The sequence below is a fragment of the Artemia franciscana genome, chromosome 7 (genome assembly GCF_032884065.1).
Source record: "Artemia franciscana chromosome 7, ASM3288406v1, whole genome shotgun sequence".
Lineage (NCBI taxonomy): Eukaryota > Metazoa > Arthropoda > Branchiopoda > Anostraca > Artemiidae > Artemia > Artemia franciscana.
In genome coordinates this window covers 35,631,941-35,656,879 of record NC_088869.1, presented here as the reverse complement: position 1 = coordinate 35,656,879, position 24,939 = coordinate 35,631,941, and the positions used below count along the sequence as shown (strand labels likewise).

Sequence of the window (24,939 nt, the reverse complement as noted above, 5' to 3'; positions counted from 1 at the left end):
TTGCGTAAGAATAAAAAGTCACTTATTACTTTAATCTTTTACAGAGTCAGCAACAAAACTTTAACTCCACTCCAGAATCCTTATTCAGGGTCAAAACCTATTGGCAGGCAGCCAACCATGATCCAACACACAATTTTCCATGTTTTTTTCCCTATCGTGTTTTCTTTCCTCGATTTCCTCATACATACTTTCTAGTTTCTAAATTCAAAGAGGTGGGATGGGCATGCCCCAATTCCTGTGGGCACCCATGGTTCACTCCTAAAAGTCTCAATGATTTCTGCTCTGTTAAGGTTATAAAACGAAACGTTTAAAGTATATTATTTTGAGCAAAGACCAAATGACGTCTGGGTCTTTAGAAGACACAGGGGGCGTTAGCTTTGCTCCTATTTGCAGTAATTTCAATGCATTCAAGTTTGACGTGTCTCTCTGTGATCTGTTAATTTTAGGTCCCTTTCATCTATTGCCAGGGATTTATGTTCAAATTGCGCTTGAATGATATTTTCATTTCATTTTTTCTTGTCTTTATTTTAATCTAGCTGTTTACTTTTTTTAACTTCTTGTGGTGAAAGTTTTTTATTAAATAAATTTTTGTTGGGGATTCCTGCCCCTTTTCTTTTTTTTCAGATAAAAAACCTGTTTTCCTTTTCGTTATTAAATTTGCTTATAAATTTACCTATAGTTTAATTTTCAACTACAAGTCAAAGTACTGCTGCTAAGCAATGGTGTTCCAAAAAGTAAATTTTTGGGCTAAAATCTTTTTCTGTCTTCCTGGACTTGGCTACTGATGGTTAATGGTATTCAGAAAGTGTTTGATTTTGAAGATCTCATTTATAGGATTGGCCAGGGTTAATCTATGGTCCACCCCTACACAAAGTTCTTTGTACAGAAGAGGTAATTTTGTTTTTAGTCCGTTTTCAGAGTTTGTATACTTCATTCCTAGACTACCAAGCCTGTTTACAGAGTTTATGGATATATATTTTGTTGGAATGACCTTTGGGAGAACACAAGTGAGTTATTTTCTACAACCATACAAGATCATTTTCCCCGAGCCCAGGCAGGGTAGGAAAAGAGTTCACAATAAATACCGTCAATAGTATATCGACAGTGGGTCCATTTACTCTCTAAAGAGATAGCTAGATATATAAGTGGTTACACAGGTTGTGGCACCCTTGGTCCAGAGTTTCGACCTTTTGATTATCCGTTCACGTTACCATACCCTAACAGAGCCACCAACGGCGCTGGTGTTGCGTTGGAGAACAAATAGTGGTGCCAGCATTGGTTCCAGATGTAATAGTGGTACCAGCAGTGGTCCCACATTTTAACTGTGGTGGCAGCCAGTTAAGGAAAGTTATCAGGAAATATCAGTGATTATATGTAAAAAAAAAATTGAGAGAGAAAGATGGCATCAATTGAAATATTACAAAGACCTGAATGAGCCAAGTTGGAATATAATAAAATTTTATGAATCAATATATCACGCAACTAATTAGCTTGCGAAAATAATCAGCAAATTGAGACATAACAATTTATCACGAGATAGTACCGGAAGTCCAGTTGACCATTTGAAGAAATATTTTGATGTTAGCTGAATTTTGAAATAATATTGGTCAGATAATACAGATACGGAACGAAGAAATACGGAACGAACGGATTCAGAAAATGAATTGAGAGAATATAATGACGGAAGGAATCAAAGTCGACCAAGTAGCAGGAGCAGTGTGGAATCAAGATCCAGCAGGGAGTCACGAAAAAATAGTCATCTAGATATGACATGATATATATTAAATTTCATGAAGGAAGAAAGAATAACAAAGTAGAAAAAAAAGCCTGTAAAAAAAGTAGAGAAAAAGAAAGAAAGGGTGATATGGAGGCCTTTGAGAGAAAGCACCTAGGGTATATGAAAAAAATGCAGGATGAGATAGATCAAATTGAAAAAGATAGTCAAGCCTATGAAATATATCATCAGGCACATATGAACAAAAAAGATAGGCGAGAAAAAGATTTTCAAAAAGATTTTTGAAAAAGATAGGCAAGCTAATGAAATATATCACCAGGCTTGTATGAAAACCCTTACTAAAGCTTACAAAGCCCGTAAGGGAATGTCAATGAGTGAGAGATTATCAGACATTAAATGCTAAGACAGAAATATATACAACTTCTTTGACAAGGGGGGAAGGTGGACCGACCCACAAAACCAAAAGGCAGGCTAAGCCACCCTGTCAAAAAAACGAGATGCTTGATACTCCAGTTGAAAATGTGGATAATCCGGAAAAATGGGATGCAGAAGTAACTTTGCCACATATTATTGAGAATAAAATGCGTAAAATTGGTTTTTCGGAGAATTTTTAGGAAAACAGAAAACTTCAAAACACATGTATTCGTATTCGTATTCGTTTATTTAAATAGCTATCGTAGCACACAAAAATGAACGCTAAATTATGCTATTTTTACAATCGCAAAATTACAATTAACACTTGTTAAATGCTCTTACAAAATATGGTACAAAGGAGTTTGCGAATCTGTTCGTACGGCACTTGACTGGTTCTAGTTTGTTGTAATGCCTAGTATATCTGCTGATTGATGCGGATGGTGGAAGTATGGATCGGGATTTCTCGTTTGTTAATAGTGATTTCCCAAATTTCATTATCAGCTCATGTCTTCGGTCGAATAAGGTGGGCAAATTCAAGAGCTCAAGGGCACTTTCGTAGCTGCTGAACCTGGGTCCTAGTATTATTCTAGTAGCGCGTTTTTGGACATGTTCTAGTTCATCTGTCATGTAAGCTATGTTCTGAGTTTGGGGACCCCAAACAGGACAGCAATACTCGAGGAAAGGCCTGATGTAGGTTGTATACGCCAGAAGGAGCTGACGATCAGAGAAGCCTAACCTGCGCATACTTGTTAAACTCTGGATTGAATAGTGACCCTTGTGCACAATATTGTCTACATGCAGCTTAAACGAGCAGTCACTTGTAAATGTTACGCCTAGGATTGTTGCAGAGGAATTAATTGGAAACAGAGCATCTGGGATAGTGATATCTCGCTTGAGTGGATTATATGTAACAAATACGAGACATCAACAAGTACATACCAAAGTGAAACACTCATTATGCCAGATACAAATGAAAAGATATCTATTGCACGCACTTTTCCTCGTAAAGTTCAAGAAATGTTAGTGCAATAGGATAAACCAAATGTCGGAATCCAAAACCCATTCAACGAATATTTATTTAATACTACAGCAAAAGAAAAGAAAACTAAAAGGGAGAAAAGAAATATTAAACGCAAATACAATAAAGAGATACCGTCAAAGGTGGTGGACACACGAGTTAGGAGATATTGAATGTCAGGTTGGATTAGCTTGGGAAGGAATCTGAGATTAGTCTTATCAACTCTAAGGGAGACTTGGTCTCTTTTTTGGGGGGAGGGGCCCTTCGGGGAGCTATGAATGATGGATGGTTCATTCAACAGAAAATTGGTTGGCCGGTTATGACCCTGTTACCAAGATTTTGCCCCTCTGATCTAGAGTCCTTGGGGGATATTGTCTCCCAGTCACTTCATATTTCACATAAACCTTTGTTCAGTAGCCCTATTCTCAGTTTTAACTCTTCACTGAAATCAACAATTAATTCTTTTGAACAACATTTCTTGAGTTATGTATTCAAATTTCATCTTTAATTGGCATCAAAGAGTGGTCTTCACTCGACTATCCCAAGGGAGAGGACCCAGAAGAATTGATGCATGGTTTGTTGAGAATCCTACCTGATTTCTCTGTACCCCTATCGTTTTCAGAGGCCTATGTACTTTTGGTGATACATTATTTCAATTTATGCCAAGGGGTAATTTGCGTTTTAATTGAGATGTAGTGTTGTTTGCACTGATGGAGATTAAGAAGCTAGTTTAGACAATTTCTCTTGATGACTGGCATCATTGAACATGCCAGAGCCTAATTCTATGCTTATCTCAAAAGTAAATTCATAAGAACAGGAAAATTATTATTCAATCATGCTAAGCATGATTATTTTCTGCTAATCTTGTGGGCTTCAATTTTCAAAACCTCATGCGGATGCCCATAAAATCTAAACCATGGTTGTTCTGCAATGAAAATGGGTGGATAGCAACAGATCCAGACCCAAGCTGTGAACACAGTGGCACAGACACTGGTGAAAAAAGAAGTCAAATGAATATTGAAAACTTGAAGTTCAGTATATGTTTGTGAGGGTGGACCAGCAGGGCACATGGGTGGTCATTTATCTTATAGGGGGAGGTATTGGAGCTTCCAGTCCCTTTTCTTTCTTTTTTTTCAGATAAGTGACCTGTTTTCCTTTTTGTTATTAAATTTGCTTAGATTTGCCTATAATTTAATTTTCAATTACAAGTCAAAGTCCTGTTGATAAGCCAGTGGTGTTGTAATAAGTAAACTTTTGAGTTAAAATTTATTTCTGTCTTCCTCAGAAAGTGTTTCAAAAAATGTTTGATTTTGAAAGTCTCATTTATAGGATTGGCCAGGGTTAATCTATGGTCCACCCCTATACAAAGTTCTTTGTTCAGAAGTGGTGATTTTGTTTTTATTCCATTTTCAGAGTTTGTATGGTTTATTCCTAGAATGCAAAGTCTGTTTTCAGAGTTTATAGACATATATTTTGTTGGAATGACCTTCAGGAGAATACAAGTAAGTTATTTTCTACGGCTGTGTAAGATTATTTTCCCTGAACCCAGGCAGGGTAGTACAAAAATTCGCAAGAAATATCATCATTGATATATCAACAGGGGGGTCCGTTTACCCTCCAAAGAGATAGCTAAAGATATTACTGGTGACACAGGTTGTGGCACCCTTGGCCAGAGTTTGGCTCTTTTGATTGTTTGATCACGTTACCATACCCTAACAAAACTGCCAGCAATGCTGGTGTGGCGTTGGAGAACAAATAATGGTGCCAGTGTTGGTCCCAGATATAATAGTGATACCAGCAATGGTCCCATATTATAATACTTTGGTTTTGTCCTGTTTTTTTTTTCCTACGCCGCCGATGTCGGCTTATTCCTGGAAACTAGTAAGGTTCTAACCTGTACGGTTTTTACGGAAAGTGTGGACCTCAGAATTGCCACAGCACTTTACGTTGCTCAGGCAACGTAGGTCTAGTTTTGTTTGCATTTAATTCAGTGTTTTGATATTAGTCAAGACAGAAATATTTTAAAATGTTTTTTGTTTGTTTTTCTCCTTAATAACCAAGGCTTTGGCTTGTTTTTGGCATTTTGAACAGAATACTGCCATAATTTATATTGAAAGTTGTAAAATTGTACTTATGATTGATGGTACAGGGAATACTATTGTACATAGAGGCAGTCCAATATTTATGCGTTAGTTTGTGAATCCAAATGCAAGGAATTGGATGTTAATCGTTCAGGCATTTCAATGACAAATAAGAGAATCAGAGTTTCAATTAAATGCTGAAAATAAAATTTAAACAATTAAATGATTCCTGGAGCAGATCCCCCTCTACAAAATTTCCTGACCAAACAACAACCTTCTTGGCCCATCTAGTTATAGCATGAATATCATTATAAAAAGATCTAAGCCTTATTTTCTTTTTCAATGATTTCTTTTTTGATTGATTCAGGAAACCATATTCACTATATATCTGCCTTCTTATTCTTTAATGATTCCATTTCTGTCATATTTGCAGATGTAGATTTGCAGATGTGTATTCATTTCCACCTTTGAAAGTTTTAAAACAAGAGAAGCTGATGTTGAAATGAAAGATTTTAGGAAGCAAAAGCACTTTAAATATCAAGCAAAAAATTAACCTGAGCAAATGTGGCAAAACAGGAAGCATAGAACATTTTCAATTTCGCCATTAACTAGGCTCACATTTTTACTTGATGATAAGGTTTCAATGGCAGTATATCTGGAAAATTATTAATGTGAAACATGTTATGAAGTGTGCTGGACTGCTATCTTTCTTGTTTTCCTTATGTTAAAAATGCACATGGATTAATTGAAAAAAAAAATCTGCTGAAAATAAAGAGCAAATTTGACACTTAAAACAAGAAACAGTTTTAAAGCTACTAAATAAACAAATTATGTTTTTCTTTAATTATTGGGAGGGGCAACTGCTCATCCCCTTGCCCCCCCCAACAACGCCACTGGCCTTTATACTGTATAAATATGCATTGCCTCTATTAACCAACTTCACTTATTACATTCAGCAGTGAGGGCCTTCATTAGCTCTAGCCAATGAAAGCCCTTAGGTTTTAATAAGCATGGATAATCCTTATATCGCTCCAAGCTGCAATTTAAGGTAATTTAAGGTATTACCGTTATTTGTGGTATTGTTAGTGACATAGCCTAAATCCAAGTATATTCTATAATGAACGTTAACTAACCAAAGAGCATATTTCTTTTTTTGCTATCTGATTTACATGCTAAAATATAAACTTAGCACACTAGCTAGGGATAAAAAATTACTTCAAAGAATAAATTTTAATAATTTAAACAATGAAACTTAGAGAGATTCAGGAATTGACATATGAGCTGGATTGCTGAAGTGTTATTTGCCAAGCTTAATTATTTTCTTCAAAAGTGTCATATTGGTTAAGAGAGGATTTATCCTGGTCTGATCTATATAAAACCAAGACTGTAGTTGTTCATCCTTCTTCATTTAAGCCATGGACACGAGCTTCAAATTTACACAACCATTTTCAATAGGATTTGATAGTAATCCTACATGAAGACTAAAAAACTAAAATAATAAAAGAGTAACCTGTTGCAATTATAGTCCCAATCCCTTTTTCAAATATAATAGTCACTATCTGAGATTGCACTCTGCACCACCCCTTCATGGGGCTAGATGTAGCCCTAAATAATTTATTTATCTAATGCTCTTCATTGCTGCAATAATGATTGCATCTCTGTTAACCAGGCAATTTATCCTTTACCTGCTCTATAGCATAGCATCATTGTGAAGCAACGATAAAAATTAGATAAATACAATATTTAAAAGCAAAAAGGAAAACACAGATTAAAATAGAAGGAAACATGAAAATCTGATTAAGATAAACTTTCTTCATACTAAAAAGTAAGAATTCTATTATTATAGCATTTTCGTACATTTTTCATATAGCTTGTGGCTATAGGATATCTGACCTCATTAGCAGGGGTACAGTACATTTTCATTACACCAGGCATTTTTTTCGAAACAAAAGTGATTGAAGAATCAAGTGGTACTACTGCTACTACTAACAGCTCACTACAGCACCAAGCCACCTAAGCCCAACAGAGCTGTTTATGGTCTTTTTCTATTGTAATCTATTCTCAATCTCTCTCTTTACTTCCTACCAAGGAGTTGTAATTTCCTTTAAATCTTTCCTTACAACGTCTTTCCATCCTATTAAAGGAAAACCTGCCTTTTTTGCCCCTAGATGGATAACTGAAAAGAAAAATATTTGGCAATTTGTCATCCTTCATCTGAAAACATATCCAAGCCATCTCCAGATTTCTCTCATTATAGCCTTAGAAAGTGGGATAGAACCATATTTCTATACAGCTTGTTGTTTGAAATATAGTCAGTCAAACAGGCCCTTAAAAATATTTGTAGGCTAAACAATGTCTCTGGAAAACATCTAACAATTCCTCCTATGTCTTCTGGAGTGCCCATATTTTAGAACCATTTTTGACCACTGTCATCATTGTAGCTACCAATATTCTAATCTTGGTTTGCAGTTTTAACTTCCTATCCTTCTAAACTTTTTCAACTGAAAAAAAAAACACAATGGACCTTAGCTATTATACTTTTTACAGGAAAGGTTAGGAATAGCATCTCTCCAGAAGGAAACATGCTGAAAAAAAAGAGACATTAATAGATTGCTAATTTAAAGCTATTTCTCCTGGTTTTGTTTATATTTTTGACAATTAGTTCCCAGCCCCTCTTTATACAGCCATACACTATATACAAAACAAACACAAAATACAAATAGTGTAATTACACTCCTTATTTTATGCTCCTTTTGAACATAGTAATTGTTATCATGACAGTGGCCCTTCCCCCCTTCTGATGGATAGATATCAGGTTTAGTCTGAGAGGATAAAAAAGTACCATATTAAACAAGTTAAATAGCCAAGGCAAATAATAATAGAAGGAAACATCATAATCTGATTGGAAATTTATAGGCTACATATACAAGGGGGGGGGGGGCTTAGGCCACCAACCCTCAAGGTTTTTCTGGCATCCTAATTTGCATTCTGTTCTTTTTTTTACTCTTTTTTTTAAGTGAACTTGTCAATTTGATCAATTATTTGTAGCTCATTTACCCAATTAAGAACAAAAAGCAAAGCTTTCCTATGAATATAAAGAGCAAAGTTGAAACTTAAAATGAACAAAAATTATTTATTTTCAGCCAGTTCAGTATATATCTGCAATATTGGCAGAAAAATCTTTGATTGCTGCTATCTTTCCCCTATTTAAGAAAATGGAAACTCAGGTTGAAGATGAATAAGTTTTTCTTTGTGTTAGATGTTCAATAAACATTTGGTAACACCAAAGTTATAGCTATTTGTCTATTCACAATGACAGATTGAAAAGTAGGTTTTTAGCTAAAAGGTCAAAATGGATAAAAATAAAATCTGGACATGAGCATAGAATGGATAAGAGACGAAGATTGATGGCTGAAGGTCCAAGGGGATTAAGGGGTGCAAGGGGATTTCAGTATATATCAGCAATATTGGCAGAAGAATCTTTGATTGCTGCTATCTTCCTTATTTAAGAAAATGGAAACTCAGGTTGAAGATGAATCAGTTTTTCTTTGTGTTAGATGTTCAATAAACATTTGGTAACACCAAAGTTATAGCTATTTGTCTATTCACAATGACAGATTGAAAAGTAGGTTTGTAGCTAAAAGGTCAAAATGGATAAAAATAAAATCTGGACATGAGCATAGAAAGATAAGAGACAAAGATTAATGGCTGAAGGTCCAAGGGGATTAAGGGGTGCAAGGGGATTTCAGTATATATCAGCAATATTGGCAGAAGAATCTTTGATTGCTGCTATCTTCCTTATTTAAGAAAATGGAAACTCTGGTTGAAAATGAATCAGTTTTTCTTTGTGTTAGATGTTCAATAAACATTTGGTAATACCAAAGTTATAGCTATTTGTCTATTCACAATGACAGATTGAAAAGTAGGTTTGTAGCTAAAAGGTCAAAATGGATAAAAAGAAAATCTGGACATAAGCATAGAATGGATAAGAGACAAAGACTGATGGCTGAAGGTCCAAGGGGATTGAGGGGATGAAGGGGTGCAAGGGGGTTTCTGATATTTTGATAAAATATTGAAAAATAGCCAAAAATTGAAAGGGAAGTTTAGACTAATAATAAACTCTCTCCACCCTCAAAAAATCCTTAATTTCAGTTTTATGATTAACTAAATAGCAAATGGCCTAATAGGGCTTTTGTGTGAATAAATCTATCTACCTATTTATTTTAACTACATAGCTAATTTGGTTGAAATTAGATGAATGAAAGAGTTAAAAGCAATTTAGGCCAGGAACAGATCCATGGGGATGGAGGGGGTGGCCTCCCCCCAAGACACTTCTGGCACCCCTTCTCCTTTCTTTTTTTAAGTCTTTTTTAAAATTAACTTGTCAATTTGGTGCCCACCTCCAGTCACATTGGTGCCCTTGGTCTAGTGGCCCATACACCCAAGATTTTGCTCTTGATCTGTTAGAGATTCAGACATGAAACTGCTTGCACAGTTTACAAATCATTTTGTCATTAAATTATAAGATAAACCTCAATTCAGGAAAAATTAATCATATAAATAAAATTGCTTGCAAGGTCTTAATCTTCAGATTGTGTTTTTTTTTTTGGCAGATTTTTTTATACTCTTTCTTAAGAGCCCATTGATTTAGGGTATGGTTTCTTGGCATCAATGATGGGAGTATGATAAGGCAACTTAAAACATTAATTTATGTTAAGGAGGAATTTTTTAACTTCCCCTGCCCCTCCCTACTAAAAAAATCCTTAATTTTAGTTTTGTGACTAATTAAATAACAACTGGTCTAATAGGGCTTTTGTGTGATAAATCTATCTATTTATGTATTTTAACTGTATAGCTAATATGGTTGAAATTAGATAAATGAAAGACTAAAATACAATTCAGGTAAGTAATGGCATTGGGAGAGGTGAGGGGGTGTGCAACCCTCCTCATAAGACACTTCTGGCACCCTTATTCTGTTCTTTTTTTAATCTTTTTTAAAATAAACTTGTCAATTTGGTGCCCACTTGAGTCACAAAGGCACCCTTGGTTCAGTGCCCCCCCCCCAAAGATTTCTTCTAGATCTGTCTCTGTACATATCCAAACAATTTAGCTAGGAGAAAAGTGAATATATCAATTGATGCCTTTTTTTATGCTTTTTCAAACTCAATAATTTCTTCTGGACCAAGTTCCATCTTGAGTCCTTAAAGGGGCTCAAAACAATCCATAGTCACTAATACATTAAAAATGTGCTTGTAAAAAACTATTTAGTGAAAAAAAAATTGTCATTTGTAGCTGATTTAGGAATGGTAATTATTATTTATGTTAGTCTTAATAGGAAAATGTTATTTTGAAAAAAATTTGCAGAAATTTTGAAAAGAACCTGACACACCCTTAAAAAAAGGCATCAAATCAAAATAAAAAGAGGACTCTTGTTGAAAACCCTGAATAGGACCTTACAATTCTTACATTTAAATTTAACAACATGGAAAATCATATTTTTGCATGGGTAGCATAGTAATGGTGCATTCTCTTTTTTTTTCTTTGTTGATAAAAGGGCATGGCTACATGATAGAGATGTTTTACTGAAACATCATAGAGTTCTTTAAGGCCTTGTTTAAAAGCTGATTTTTATATCTAATTAGTTTTTAGCTAGTCTTAAGCTTTAGACATGGTAATAAATTGCTTTTTGGGGCCCAGCTAAAGTCTCAAAATGGAATTTGCTCCAGAAATGATTATTTAATTTGGAAAGAGCATTATTAAATAGCATCAAATGATGGAATCACCTACTCCTTAGCTAAATTATGTGAATTTGCATAAATTTACCATATGATTAATGTTAATATAGTGCATATTACAAAGTAAGAGTTTCATTGCTTTTTAGCCTAGGCCTATATTAGTTTTGGTAAAATTCTAGTTAATTGACTTCTTGCTATCTCAGAAAGGGTTTAGGTTAGGAAATTGAAACTATCAGGGATGAATCTATGGACTAAAGTATGTCCCAGGAAGGTATTTTGAAGCAACTGCCTCTACTCCTTCTTCCTCTAGAGGGCCCTGAACTTTGATGACCTTTAAAGATGTGTGTTATAAAATTGAAACCTTGCAAAATAGATCTTCTGCTTAATTGAAGTACATCCAAATTGTTTTCAGCTTCATAACTTTGCTCAATTCCATTTTATAAGGTTTTAAAGATATTGCCTTAAATTACCTTAAATTGCATTTGCCAGCGAGATAAGGTGGTAGTATTTTACCAGAATTTTACCTAAATTAAGAATTCCGTTATTTTTTATCATAGCCTACCCTATCTTTTTGTGTACACAGCTCTATATTGGACCATTAGGGGGAGGGGCAGCTTTATATCAGCCCCCGAGACGTACAGACTGAACGATTCATTATCCAATAAAAAAGTACAACCTAGGTTATAGTCTCACCTTTTCCTGAGAAATATTTATTAATTTACTTTAATTCAAAATTGAGATCGTCAGGCAACATTCGATCTTTTTGAAAATTCCGTAGCAGCTAGAACCAGTGTTGCAAGATCGGATGGAGATTATGCTTCCTTGAGCCTAAAATTATGCTTTTTTGGACAGATTTATGCTACGCTTCTATATTTTCCCAGGTTTCACAAAAAAGTTGATCAGTTAAGACAAGTCAAATTCTGTCTTATCTTAATAAAGTTTCTGAATAGAATATAATCTGATAATAATAGCCTAATAATTTATTCTTAACCCGCTAAGGGAACAAAAGCGGGGTATAAATAAAGGAGGCAAAGAAAAAGGTAAAATAGCATAGAAAATAAGTAAAAAGGCTTTTTTTGTCCAGGGGAAGGATCTTGGTTCACGTTTTTGTTCACGTTTTTCGTCTTTTTTGCAAGTCGTGTTTCTTCTCTAAGCAGTTGGTGGCATTTGAGAAACATAGTGTCTTGCATCATCATTAAAATTTTACTTCAGATACATTAAAAAAAGAAGGAAAAATGAGGTTCATATTCAATGATCTTCTTCATCTTCGCTTTCGGATTCGACTTCTTGACCAGGGGGTGGGGTGGCTACTTAGAGGTTCTCGGAATTGTGGAGCTTGATCTGATAGTCTGTAGGGACATATTTGTAGCAAACTGCATCTTTTGTTCTTAGTCGCGATTTTGTGACCAGCAAATAGTTCTTTCTTCAACCTATTCCGCTTTTTTGTCTTGACACCACTGATCCAAGAAAAAAATTCTTTCTGAGTCTGCGGTCGAAAGCAGTAGGGAGAGCAGCCTCTCGACGAGTTCTGCCAGATCTGGAAAAACTCTTTCGTCGGTGAAGTTTCTCATTTCGCGTATTTTTCTCCACATCAAGTCTGTTGTAATTTTGCTCATATCTATTTTTTCGGAGTCACTAAAAGCATATGGCAGCTTGTGCCACTGGGAGTCAGTGTCTGTGAGTTTTGGCATGAGACTTGGAAATCGGTCCACTACGACACCGTTATTTCGGTTCCCAAAGCCATTTTGGGATTTACAAACTGAAGGGACTTCGAAAAAAGATCACCGTGCAGGAATCGCTTGAGCGTCTGTATCGCTGCGGTAATGTAAAAACCTAAACACCTTTTTCGGAAAGTGCTCACGTCCTCAAGGGTTATTTTATCACTCTGCACCGATGTCAAAAGATATTGGGCACACTCATCTCCTAAAAAGACGTCTTCTAATGATCGGAAATGACTCGGGTTTGACGGATTGATCTTTGTAGAGTCTCTTAGAAACCTTTTTTGGATGAAGTTGCTACATAAAGTCTTGATGAACTTTTCACACTCAAACTGCAAATCTCCGATTAGAATCTTTGCCGATTGGAACAAGGCGTTGAAACAGTGGGAATCGTTGAGAGCATACTTAAGAAAAAGCAAATACGCTGTCGTGAACGAGTTTTTCATTTCTAACAAGATTTTGTTTGCAGCAACTTGGCGGTCTTCTGCTGAAGCTAGCACGAAAAACTGTTCAAGAGCACTCCACAGATCAAGAAGTCTCGCAATGCACTGGTGAGCAGTGTTGAACCAACACAGAATGCCCCAATATCATCACAGAAGTAACCCTGAGCCTACCTCTGGTTTGGAGAAAAAACAAATAAGATTACCATCTGAACAGAATTCCCTTAGAGAGGTGTTTTCATGGAAGGCAATGTAGCTCTCACCATAGGTTCGTTTCCAGAGACTATGTTCAGCTCATGAAAAGGTTTCCAATTTTATCTTTATTATCTCCTGTGATGTTGATGTTGTGCTGGGGCTCCACGTTTACCTTACCGAGGTATTGGTCAGCAGCAGGCTGACCATACACTCTGAGGACAAATTGCAGAATTTCAGATAGCCATTCACTCAGAGTAACACAAGTTTGAAGAACTGGCTGACAGTCATCCAGATATTGCCAAAACAGGGATGTTTCCCCAGTGCCACTGAGGATCCTTTGAGCTAGCCTTTGTCTTTGGGGAAAGACTTGCAATTAGTGAAGTATCTACCAAAAACTAGAATCTCTAACTGTAACTAGCCACCAGTGATAGATTTTGGTAGATTAGAAAGCAATATCTGATCAGCATAAGCTTTTTACAAAATCTTTTGGAATTTCAGCGATAGTTTGGTGTCTAGCCGGTGTGTAGTAGCTATCAACCAGTTCTTGAACCATGAACCATTGCCTATGGTTGAAAGGGCTAGGCCTAATTGTAGAGCAAAATTCTTTCACCGTTCACCACAAACAAAAACAACATGAAACCCCTCTAAATCTCAAAATTTCATCAAACAATCATCTTCATCAATCCAATTCAACCAATCACCACATTTCTTTAAATTTAAATATCTTGCGTGCGCTTTTCTTTGCCATTGACCATAGACCACAGGATCAGAACAAAAAAATACCAAATGGTTCGTAGTATGTCGCTGTGCAAAAATTTTACTTTATTTTGGTCGAAAAATTCGATAAACCATCTTTGGTGTTCGTTTTATTGATGTGACGTTATGAGTTGTTCTACATTGTCTTAGATTATGCTACAATTATGCTATCTTAAAGAGCATTATGCTTGGATGCTTTTGATTCCTAATTATTCTACGTTCCACATAATTATGCTACATATGGTAACACTGGTGGTGCCACGAATAAGGAATAAGTAATTTATAAGTATATAAGTAATAAGTAATAAGGAATAAGTAAATAAGTAATTATACCAAACCTAAACTGCAGTAAGAAGGTCGGCAGACGTTCTAAAGGGGAGAGGGCTTTGGCGAATTTCAAGAGATTTTTGGGTACCTTTTTTCAAAGGTATATCAAGCTCATAGCACAATAAGCAACACTGACTTATGAAGGCGGACGAGTTTAAAAATTAGACACGAGAGCAGAGCCTAGGCCACTTGTTTCAAAAATTGCCCCAAGATTACTAGGTAAGTGAAGACGAAAAATAAACCATAGTCACCATTTAATCAATATGGAATTGAAAAATCTACTTAGCTGCTTAAAATAAAAGCATTGTCTTCATTAATCTGGTTATTTGGATTGGAGCAGGGTTGAGTGGCATGACTCTTAAGATCAACTGGAGTTGACCCAGCTCTAGACGAGTACCTAGAGAAATGTGGGGAAAGTAAACAGGAAGGATGTGCAAAATTCTATTTTAGCTTCTTTTTGATACCTTGGAAAGGGGCTTTGTTAGGAAAGGAAACTTTCAGGGATGGGTATACAAACTAAAGTATGTTCAGGAAAGGTATTTTGAAGTAACTATCTCCACTCTTCCTTCCTCTAGAGGGCCCTGATCTTTGATGGGCTTTAAAAATCTGTGTTATTAAAGATAAACCTTGCGAAATAGATCTTCTGCTTAAATAAAGTAAAACAAAATAGTCCATTCACTGTCCATCTGGAGGACCCTGACCTTAGATAGGCTTTCAAAATTGGTAAATTTTTTGCAGTTTATATAATTGACTTACCAATAAAGTGAACATACCACTCAATGCTTTTTTTATATTCATTATGAATATAATAATCACTTTTACCACAAATATCCAATTTAAGCACTTTTTGATGTAACCTAAAATAACCCTATTATAAATAATTTTTGTACTGAGAAATTCTAGTTTCATTTTGTCAAAAACAACTCAAAAAAACAGTGCTGAGAAAATCTAGTATTATTTTGTTGAAAACAACTGATAACTCATATTTTAATTGAAAATTTTTCATTTTTAAGAGCTCAAAAAGTGCAAACTCAAAAATTTTCAGTAGAAGTGATTATTTATATATATATAAAAATAAGTTGTTTGTTTGTCTGTCTGTCTGTCGACTGACATCATGTTTGTGTGTTGACTGATGTCATTATAAGGATTGAGCTGTATATTGTCATGAAGTTGTTTGTCAACTGACGCCATGTTTGTCAGCTGATGAAATTACAGACCAGGAAACAAATGATGACTGGGACACCAGGACACAGGGAATATAAATGACAACCAGGAACAACAAAATGGTTTTTAACTTCACAAATTTGCTCAATTCCAATCTGTGAAGTTCTTAACATTCACAAATACATTTCCTAAATTTTGAAGAAAATCTATTGATATGGCTGAAAATTCCATTCAATTAACAGGAATGGATTTTTCAGAACTAAAACAAGAGAAAAAGAAACTGATAACTGAAAATTAATGTAAAATGTTGTTTTGTCAAAATTTCAATATGTATAGATTTGTCAAGTAGGGAAATTTCTAAGACTAAAAAACCAAAAGAAGGTTAACATGGAAGCTTGCCAATACCTTCCCAGAGTATGTTTTTGTACCTAGATACATTACTGAAAGTTTCATTTTCCTAACATAACCCCTTTCCAAGATATCTAGAAGTAGCTAAACTAGAATTTTACCATAAGCATATGTTGAAGCAGAAGTCGGCTGGCTCCCAACCTTTCTTGACTGAAGGGCTGTGAATAGAGATCAGCTCCACCTCTATAGACTATAAAACCCAGTACTGTATTCTTCACCTTTTACTGCTATTAATCCTTATTTTGTGACCATTAAGACCAGAGGACTGTTTAAAAAAGCCCTAAAATAATTCTGAAAACTAGTTCAAAACAATGGTAAATAGGTTACTTAGACTGCATATTTCAATTCTAGTTACACAATTTTGGAAATAATTCTGCTATACTTTGAGGCCATTTTCATGAGAATTAAAGCTGGATAAAATCCTTTATATTTATATATATATATATATATATATATATATATATATATATATATATATATATCTATATATATATATATATATATATATATATATATATATATATATATATATATATATATATACTAGCTGTTGGGGTGGCGCTTCGCGCCACCCCAACACCTAGTTGGTGGGGGCGCTTCGCGCCCCCCCCAAGCCCCCCCGCGCGCGTAAGTCGTTACGCGCCATAATAGTTACGCGCCATTGTAGTTGTGTCCCTATGTCCCACCTGTGAATATAGATAGATATATATATATGGTTTTAACTACGTAAAACTTGCGAATATACAACATTCTTTGCTGTCCCATTGTCTTTGCATATAAATAGATTGTCAGGTTTACCGACTCTTGAACATGCAACATATAATGGTTGATGGGAAAACAATCTGTATTCAGATCTATACCTCATGATTCTAATGATTGCCCTTGAGCTTTGTTGATGGTGATTGCTAATCGACCATTCCCTGTCCCGGTGTCCCGGTCGTCATTTACATCCCCCTGTTTCCCCCGGTGTCCCCGTTGTAGTTGTGTCCCTGTGTCCCGGTCGTCATTTATATTCCCTGTGTCCCGGGTCCCGGTCGTCATTTGTATCCCGGTGTCCCGGTCTGTATATACATTCGTTTTTTAGTTTTGTTTTTCTCCTTTATTTTTTTCCTTTTTTTTTCTTTTTTAGCTTATTTAGATTTTTAGATTTTTTAGTTTTTTTATTAGTTTTTAGTTTTTTTTTCTTTTTAGTTTTTTTGTCCCGGTCGTCATTTATATCCCCCTGTTTCCCCGGTGTCCCCCTTGTAGTTGTGTCCCTGTGTCCCGGTCGTCATTTATATTCCCTGTGTCCCGGTCGTCATTTGTATCCCGGTGTACCGGTCTGTATATACATTCGTTTTTTAGTTTTGTTTTTCTCCTTTATTTTTTTCCTTTTTTTTTCTTTTTTAGTTTATTTAGATTTTTAGATTTTTTAGTTTTTTTATTAGTTTTTAGTTTTTTTTTCTTTTTAGTTTTTTTGTAGTTTTTACCTTCTTTTTAGTTTTGTTAATTTTTTTTTTTACTTGTGTCCTGGTTGTCATTTATACTCCCTGTGTCCCGGTGCTTTGTTGATTGCTAATCGAACATTCCTTTTGTCCTGGTCGCTTTCTCTTTGAGTGTCGTCATTTATTTTTTTCTTTTTTAGTTCTTTTAGTTTTTACCTTTTTTAGTTTTTTTTAGTTTTTAGTTTTTTTAGTTTTTTACCTTTTTTTAGTTTTTTTAGTTTTTTTAGTTTTTTAGCTTTTTTATTTTTTTTATTAGTTTTTAGTTTTTTTGTAGTTTTTGCCTTTTTTTTAGTTTTTTTAGTTTTTTAGCTTTTTTATTAGTTTTTAGTTTTTTTTGCCTTTTTTTAGTTTTTTTAGTTTTTTAGCTTTTTTATTTTTTTTATTAGTTTTTAGTTTTTTTTGTAGTTTTTGCCTTTTTTTAGTTTTTTCAGTTTTGACGTCACCTGATCCAGTTTTTTCATACTCCCTGTGTCCCGGTGCTTTGTTGATTGCTAATCGAACATTCCTTTTGTCCTGGTCGCTTTCTCTTTGAGTGTCGTCATTTATTAGTTTTTTCCTTTTTTTTTTTAGTTTTTTATTGGTTTTTACCTTTATTTTAGCTTATTTTTCAGTTTTTTCCTTTTTTTTAGTTTTTTTTTATTTTTTATTTTTTTTAGTTTTTTACCTTTTTTTAGTTTTTTTAGTTTTTTTAGTTTTTTAGCTTTTTTACTTTTTTTATTAGTTTTTAGTTTTTTTTTGTAGTTTTTGCCTTTTTTTAGTTTTTTCAGTTTTTTTTTTAGTTTTTATTGGTTTTTACCTTTATAGTTTTTTTAGTTTTTTAGCTTTTTTATTTTTTTTATTAGTTTTTAGTTTTTTTTGTAGTTTTTGCCTTTTTTTAGTTTTTTCAGTTTTGACGTCACCTGATCCAGTTTTTTCAGGTGACGTCACCTGATCCATCCATCCATCCATCCACAGACAACTTATTTTTATATATATAGATATATATGTATATATATATATATATATATATATATATATATATATGAATATATATATATATATATATATATATATATATATATATATATATATATATATATATATATATATATATATATATATGAATATATATATATATATATATATATATATATATATATATATATATATATATATATATATATATATATATATATATATATATATATATATATATATATATATATATATATATGAATTTGTGTTTTTGCACTTGATTCTTTCAATTTATATGTATTTTTGCTTCTGTCCTCTTCTAATGCATCTCTTGTTGAACTTGATTAAAACTATTAGTTCAAGTCTGCCTTGAACAAGAGTGGAACTAGATTTTTGTTGAACAAATGGTAGTTTCCACAAGGGTAGGAGGTGAGCATGAGTTCAGACTGTTATTCTAGGGGAAAGCATAGAGAGGACAAGCACCCAGGAGGAAGCATAGTAATTATCTGTTAGCCAGTATACACTCAAGAATTTGGATCTATAAAATCAGACATTTACCAGTTTATTGCTGTTTATATGCAGAGACAATTAGCTTTGGTTTAGTGGAAAACTGCATTGTAGCTATATTTTCCTAAATATTTATTTGTAATTTTGGTTAGTTTACATATTGTATGCAACCCTGCTATACTTACCCCCCCCCCCGAAATTAAATATTATCTTATCTTATCCCAAGCATCTCAGTTGTTTCAACCCCATACCTGTGCATCCAAATTCATGAGTATATACTGGTAACAGATAAGTACTAGAACTAAAACAAGCTAAAGAGCAAATTACAAAAAAAAAAACTTCCCAAAAGAAAAAGAAACTAGACATATGTTGCCTGAGCAATGTGAAGTGTTGCAGCAACCTTTGTCCAGCTTTGCCAAATAAAGTGTTGCAAGAGCAATACTTTGGTTTTGTTTCTTTGCTATCAGTTAAACACTGAAGTTGTCAGCCTATCAAAGCTTTTAAAACTTTATCTTCAAAGAGGAATGCAATCAGTAATCACATGATCAAAGGCTATTCCTCAGCATTAAAAAAACAACAATAACAAAAGAATATCAAAATAAGGGACTAAATTGATTTTGCAGCCAGTTGAACTTTATCCTTTTCAATTGTAGACATTGTGATGGATCAAGACTTGGAACAATATCTTATATAATCTAGTTGGTATTGTAAAGCTATCCATAACTTTTCAGGATCAAAATACCATAGATGACACTCTATTAATTATTACAAAACTACCTTGTTGTTTTACGTTATTGTTTGTACCTGTTGGATAAACACTTAATACTAGGTTACAGTGAGTATGGGTAGGCTACATCAACTAGCAAATGTTACAAACCCCTCTTCACTAAAGATGATTGTAGCCTAGCAGACGGTTATTACTTACAAGTCCCCTACATGTCTTACCACTGGAACCAACTCAGTCTTATTATCAAATACACTGGAACAAATAATGGGTACACCAAATAGCAAAATTTGCAAACCAGTGTGTAGCCTACTACTGAAGTTGTCAACCCCTTGAAACTTTCAAACTAGTATATCTCATGAAGGAATTTTTGTACGAAAAAACGGAGAGCATATACTTTGATCAGCTCATCAAGAGCTATCGATTGCCATCGAATTTTTTTTTTTTTATCTAAGTTCAAAAGTTGATTTTTTTTTTTCATAGACCAACTTTCTAACATCACCACTTAGAAAGGAGTAAAGGATAAGCTCCAATTTCTTTATCAATGACAGAACTTTTCAAGTTTAATAGGTACATCTGATGACATTTCTCTACCTCAATCCCAAGTCCAAAAAAAAACAAATGATAAACCCAGCCAAAATCATGGCAGTATTTTCAGACCCATGGGAAAATGCTGCTGTTTTGCTTCTGTAATTTTTTTTTTATCACTCAAAGAAGATATATTGGCTATGGGGCCGGGTAACTACCGCATATATTTAACACTTATAGATTTTAGTCCATCTTCAATTTGAAAGTAGTGCCTGCCTGCTTGCCTGCTAGAACAGAACTTTCCACTTGAAAGCAGAAACATGGTTTGATGAAACGAAAGCTTGGCTGCACAACTTCAGATACTCCTCTCTGACATAGGCTATATAACTCCACTTCACTTTGCACACCATAGGCTCTGGCTTGTGGACAAGCAAAAACCATTGTTTTTGGCCCCAGGTAAGAGTTCTGCAGAGCTTTCCAAAATGTAATGTCATATTCATCAGTCTGGCCTGAGGTCCACTCTTTCCATAAAAACCGCACAGGTTGCAGTATTAAGGTTATTCCCTTACCAGTTTCCAGGAATAAGCTGAGATCGGCAGCATAGGAAAAAAAACGGGACAAAACCAAAGTGTTGCTCTTGCAACAAAATGATTCAATGTTTTAAAATTATCCTAATTACAATATCTGAGTTTTGTCAGTCATAGTTACATATTTTAAGTCGCACCTGGCTTTTCTGTCCTGTTAAATTTTAAGGGCTTATTTGTGTATTGAGATAATAGAGAGATGTAATAGGCAAAGCTCTAATGGTTGTCTGTTCTTCAGCTAGGAAGGTGTATTAGGCAGGTTCTCCCAATAATAATTTTAAGAGTTTCAAGGTATACCAATTCACAAAAATCAAGGGAGGCAATGATTTTACTTTTTTTTAAAATGAAGGCATAAAAAAGGTATTTTTCAATATTCATTGAATCTATTCCAACATAAAAATGAAGTATTTAGGGAGAAGGAGAGGGCAAGATGGTCCTTACTTTTGCCCAGTGTGTGGAAGTATGGATGAAAGTGTGGGTCATGTGATGTATGAGTGTTTAGAATTGAGTTAGGTGAGAGATGAAGTACATAGAAAGTCTGAGTTTGATGAGAATTGGCTAGTGAATTTAATGAAAGATCAATGTCTTGCAAGTATTAGAAATTTGGGATAGTTTTTTAGGCTGGCAATGGTGCACAAAAGTAGATTTCAGTAATTTGTGTTTCTCTTTGCACTATGTGATGGTTATGTTATGTTTATGTAATGACAGTTACTCAGAAGAGAATCTCCTGTTTGTTTTGTATTGCCATGGCCCTAGTGCTTTTAGTGCAGTAAAATTTGCTTACATATTTGTCTAATGACACAGTAACACTTTTGTTTCACTAATAAAGCTCAAATAGAACAGTTTTCTATTTCTCTTACTTTACTAGTTGTACCTATTGCTGCAACCAGAGCTGCTCCTTGGGTTGGTGGTACTTGGGGTAAAATCGATTACAGTACTATTGCCTCTGAATTCAAAAATAAGAAAAAAAGTCAAATCAAAGTGAAAATTTGATCTAAGTGTGTTTTCCCTCAGCCACAGACCCCCCAGCCATTGAACATTCCAATATAGACAGAACCCACCCATACAACCTAGCCAATATAAATAGAATTATTCTGATTGAAAATACATGTTCTAGATGATAACCTATAGCCCACTTTGTACATTCCCATTAGCTATATTTTACAATAATACTATGCCTAAGTGACCCCTTTCTTTGCTGCTTGAGCAGGGATTGCCATTCAAAATATTAGTATTTGTTGTTTGAATGAATATTTAGTGGTTAGCCACTTATGAACAAAGCATACAAACAAGTAAAACTAGTACCATTAGATTCCTTATTTTTTATTTGCAAACATCATTTATGCTTTTTTGACAATTCATCCTTCCCCCTGTTGGTCCCAAACACAACCCTAAATTATATTTCTTCAATAATTTAATTCATCCATTTGTCATAGGTTCTTTGTTCAAATCCATTTCTTTAGTCTTGACTAGATAAAATCTAGATTCACCTTAATGATTTGGAATGAAATATGGATAAAATATCATTTTAATTGATTTAATAAATGATTATAATGGAAGGAAACATGATAATTTGAACAATAGAAATGTGCTGCATATTATAAATTGACAATTTTATTCTTTTAGTGTTTTATGTATTCCAAGGGCTATTTCTATGACCACTAAGGGTAGGGGGGCTGTATTTTTTTGAAAATGACCGTGATGTTTGGAAAGAGCATAAAGTAAGGAATCTAATGGCGCTACTTTTATTTGTTTATCAAGATTACTTCAAAAGTGACTAATCACTAAATATTTATTGCTAGGCTATTGTAAAATATAGTACTAACATGTAAGGCAGGCTGCATATTTATCTGTTGCTAAGATGAAGCAATGCTATGCATCTTTAATTATGAGATAGCCTAAGTAAGTATTTATGATTGTTTTAAAGTGATTTTCAGAATTGTTGGTATTTGTACTGTGGCTGGACACTTAGGAGGGGAACATGCTAAATAAATACAAGTAGCACCACTAGATTCCTTCTTTGATGCTCTTTCCAGATATCATGGTTGCTTTTCTGACAATAAACCCTTCCCCCAATGGTCCCACTAATAGCCCTAGAAATATATAAAAAACTACAAGAAAACACTAAAACAAGTTCTATTGTTTAAGATGATTTTAAAGAAAATTTATGTTCACAATTGTATTATTCTCATTCAGACAAAATTAAGTTTCATCAAGTCTAGACTGCAGAAACCCCATTTCAACAAGGAACCTGTAATTTATCATTAGATTCATTTAAGAGAGAAGTCAATTATTTTGGCTATATCTGGGATCATCAGGGGTGTGGGGATTGTCTGAAAAGTGACCACAATGTTTGGGAAGAACATAAAATAAGAATCTTAATGACACAACTTTTCTTTATTTAATGTGTTTCCTTCAGAAGTGACCAACAACTATATACTTATAGAATTTGTTAGGTTTCCTCCAAATGGTCCTCTGGTCTTAACAACTAACTACTACTACTACTACTAATAACTCACTGCAGCACCAAGCCGCCTGAGGCCAACACAGCTACGCACGCTCCTCCTCCAACCTAATCTATTTAAAGCCTCCCTCTTTACAACCTCCCAGGAAGTTCCCATTTCCTTTAAATCTTTATTTATGACATCCTCCCAACCCAGACAAGGACGACCTGCTTTCCGTGTAGCCCCAGACGGTTGGCCAAAAAGGACAATCTTTGGTAATCTGTCATCCTTCATCCGTAGAACGTGGCCTAGCCATCTCAACCTTTCTTTCATTATAGCCCCAGAAAGCGGGATTGAACCACACTTTTCGTACAACCTACTGTTTGAAATACGGTCAGTCAGCCGGGTACCCAGAACAATCCGTAGGCAATTTCTCTGGAAAACATCTAGTAAATTTTCATCTGCTTTTTGGAGTGCCCATGCTTCAGAGCCATATTTGACCACTGTCATCACTGTAGCTTCCAATATTCTAATCTTGGTAGGCTTATCTTTCTATTCTTCCAAACTTTTTTTAACTGTGAAAAAACACCCTGAGCTTTAGCTATTCTACTTTTAACATCTTCACTGCTCCCACCATCCTTACTAATAATACTACCAAGGTAACTGAAGCTCCCAACCTGATCAATCTTTTCGTTACCTAATGTCACCTGTTCATCTTCACTTATTCCTAGCCTTTTTGACTTAGTCTTCTTAACATTAATTTTCAAGCCTATTTTAGCACCCTGAACTCGTAAAACCTCTAAAAATTCATTCATTTTGCTCACACTTTCATCTAATATGCTTAAATCATCAGCATAATCTAAGTCCAGGAGCGTTCTTTCTCCCCATTTGATTCCATGGTCTCCAATTGCCTTTCCTGTGCTCCTTAAGACGAAGTCCATCAAAATGATCCATATAAAAGAACACAACCCTGATTAACTCCTGATTTAATACAAAACCAGTTGCTAACCTCATTTCCTACCTTAACCGCAGCAGTATTATTCTCGTACATAGTGCAAATCACTTTAATGTATTTTTCTAAGACCTTTGTTAACGATGTTCTATCAACAGAATAGAAATCTTGCTCATATTCGATAAAACTAAGGACCAAAGGTGTTTGACAACGAAGGGACTTCTCAATTATTAACCTAAGAGTGAAAACATGGTCGACACATCCTCTACCTTTTCTAAAACCGCATAGTTCTTCCCTTAAAACTTTGTCTACAGCATGTCTCAGTCTAAAAAGTATCATATTACTCAGTAATTTGCTACCTACAGAGACCAGACTAATGCCTCGATAATTACGACACTCATTCTTGTCACCTTTCTTATACAGTGGTTTAATTAAGGTTTTCCTAAAATCATTGGGTACTTCCCCTTTTTCAAAAATCATGTTCATAATCTTCAGTAGCTTATTCCTAACCTCAGAGCCACCATATTTAAGGAACTCATTAATCATACTATCAGCACCTGGGGCCTTATTATTTTTTAATCCTTTTAGTACTGTCGCTAATTCTTCCTCACTAAACAAATCTTCCTTCACATCCAAGGTATCACAAACTTTTTCATTTTCTTCTATATCTTTTCCTGCAACTGTATCTCGGTTTAACACATTCTCAAAATGTTCCACCCATCTTTCTTTAACTTTTTCCTTATCACTAATTGTGGCCCCATTTCTATCTTT

At 34.5% G+C, this 24,939-nt stretch overlaps 2 protein-coding genes across 2 annotated transcripts in view; one reads left to right on the top strand and one right to left on the bottom strand.

Moving 5' to 3' along the window:
- The window catches only part of LOC136029207 (DNA repair protein RAD51 homolog 4-like), a 53,061-nt gene extending 41,275 nt beyond the window's left edge, over positions 1–11,786 (bottom strand). The window contains exon 1 of the mRNA XM_065707358.1: positions 11,677–11,786. The gene's annotated coding sequence lies outside the window, so the exon portion shown is untranslated. The remainder of the gene's footprint in view (positions 1–11,676) is intronic.
- Positions 11,787–14,513: 2,727 nt separating this feature from the next.
- LOC136029677 (protein farnesyltransferase subunit beta-like) overlaps positions 14,514–24,939 on the top strand; it is a 37,725-nt gene continuing 27,299 nt past the window's right edge. Inside the window, exon 1 of the mRNA XM_065708180.1 lies at positions 14,514–14,638. The gene's annotated coding sequence lies outside the window, so the exon portion shown is untranslated. The remainder of the gene's footprint in view (positions 14,639–24,939) is intronic.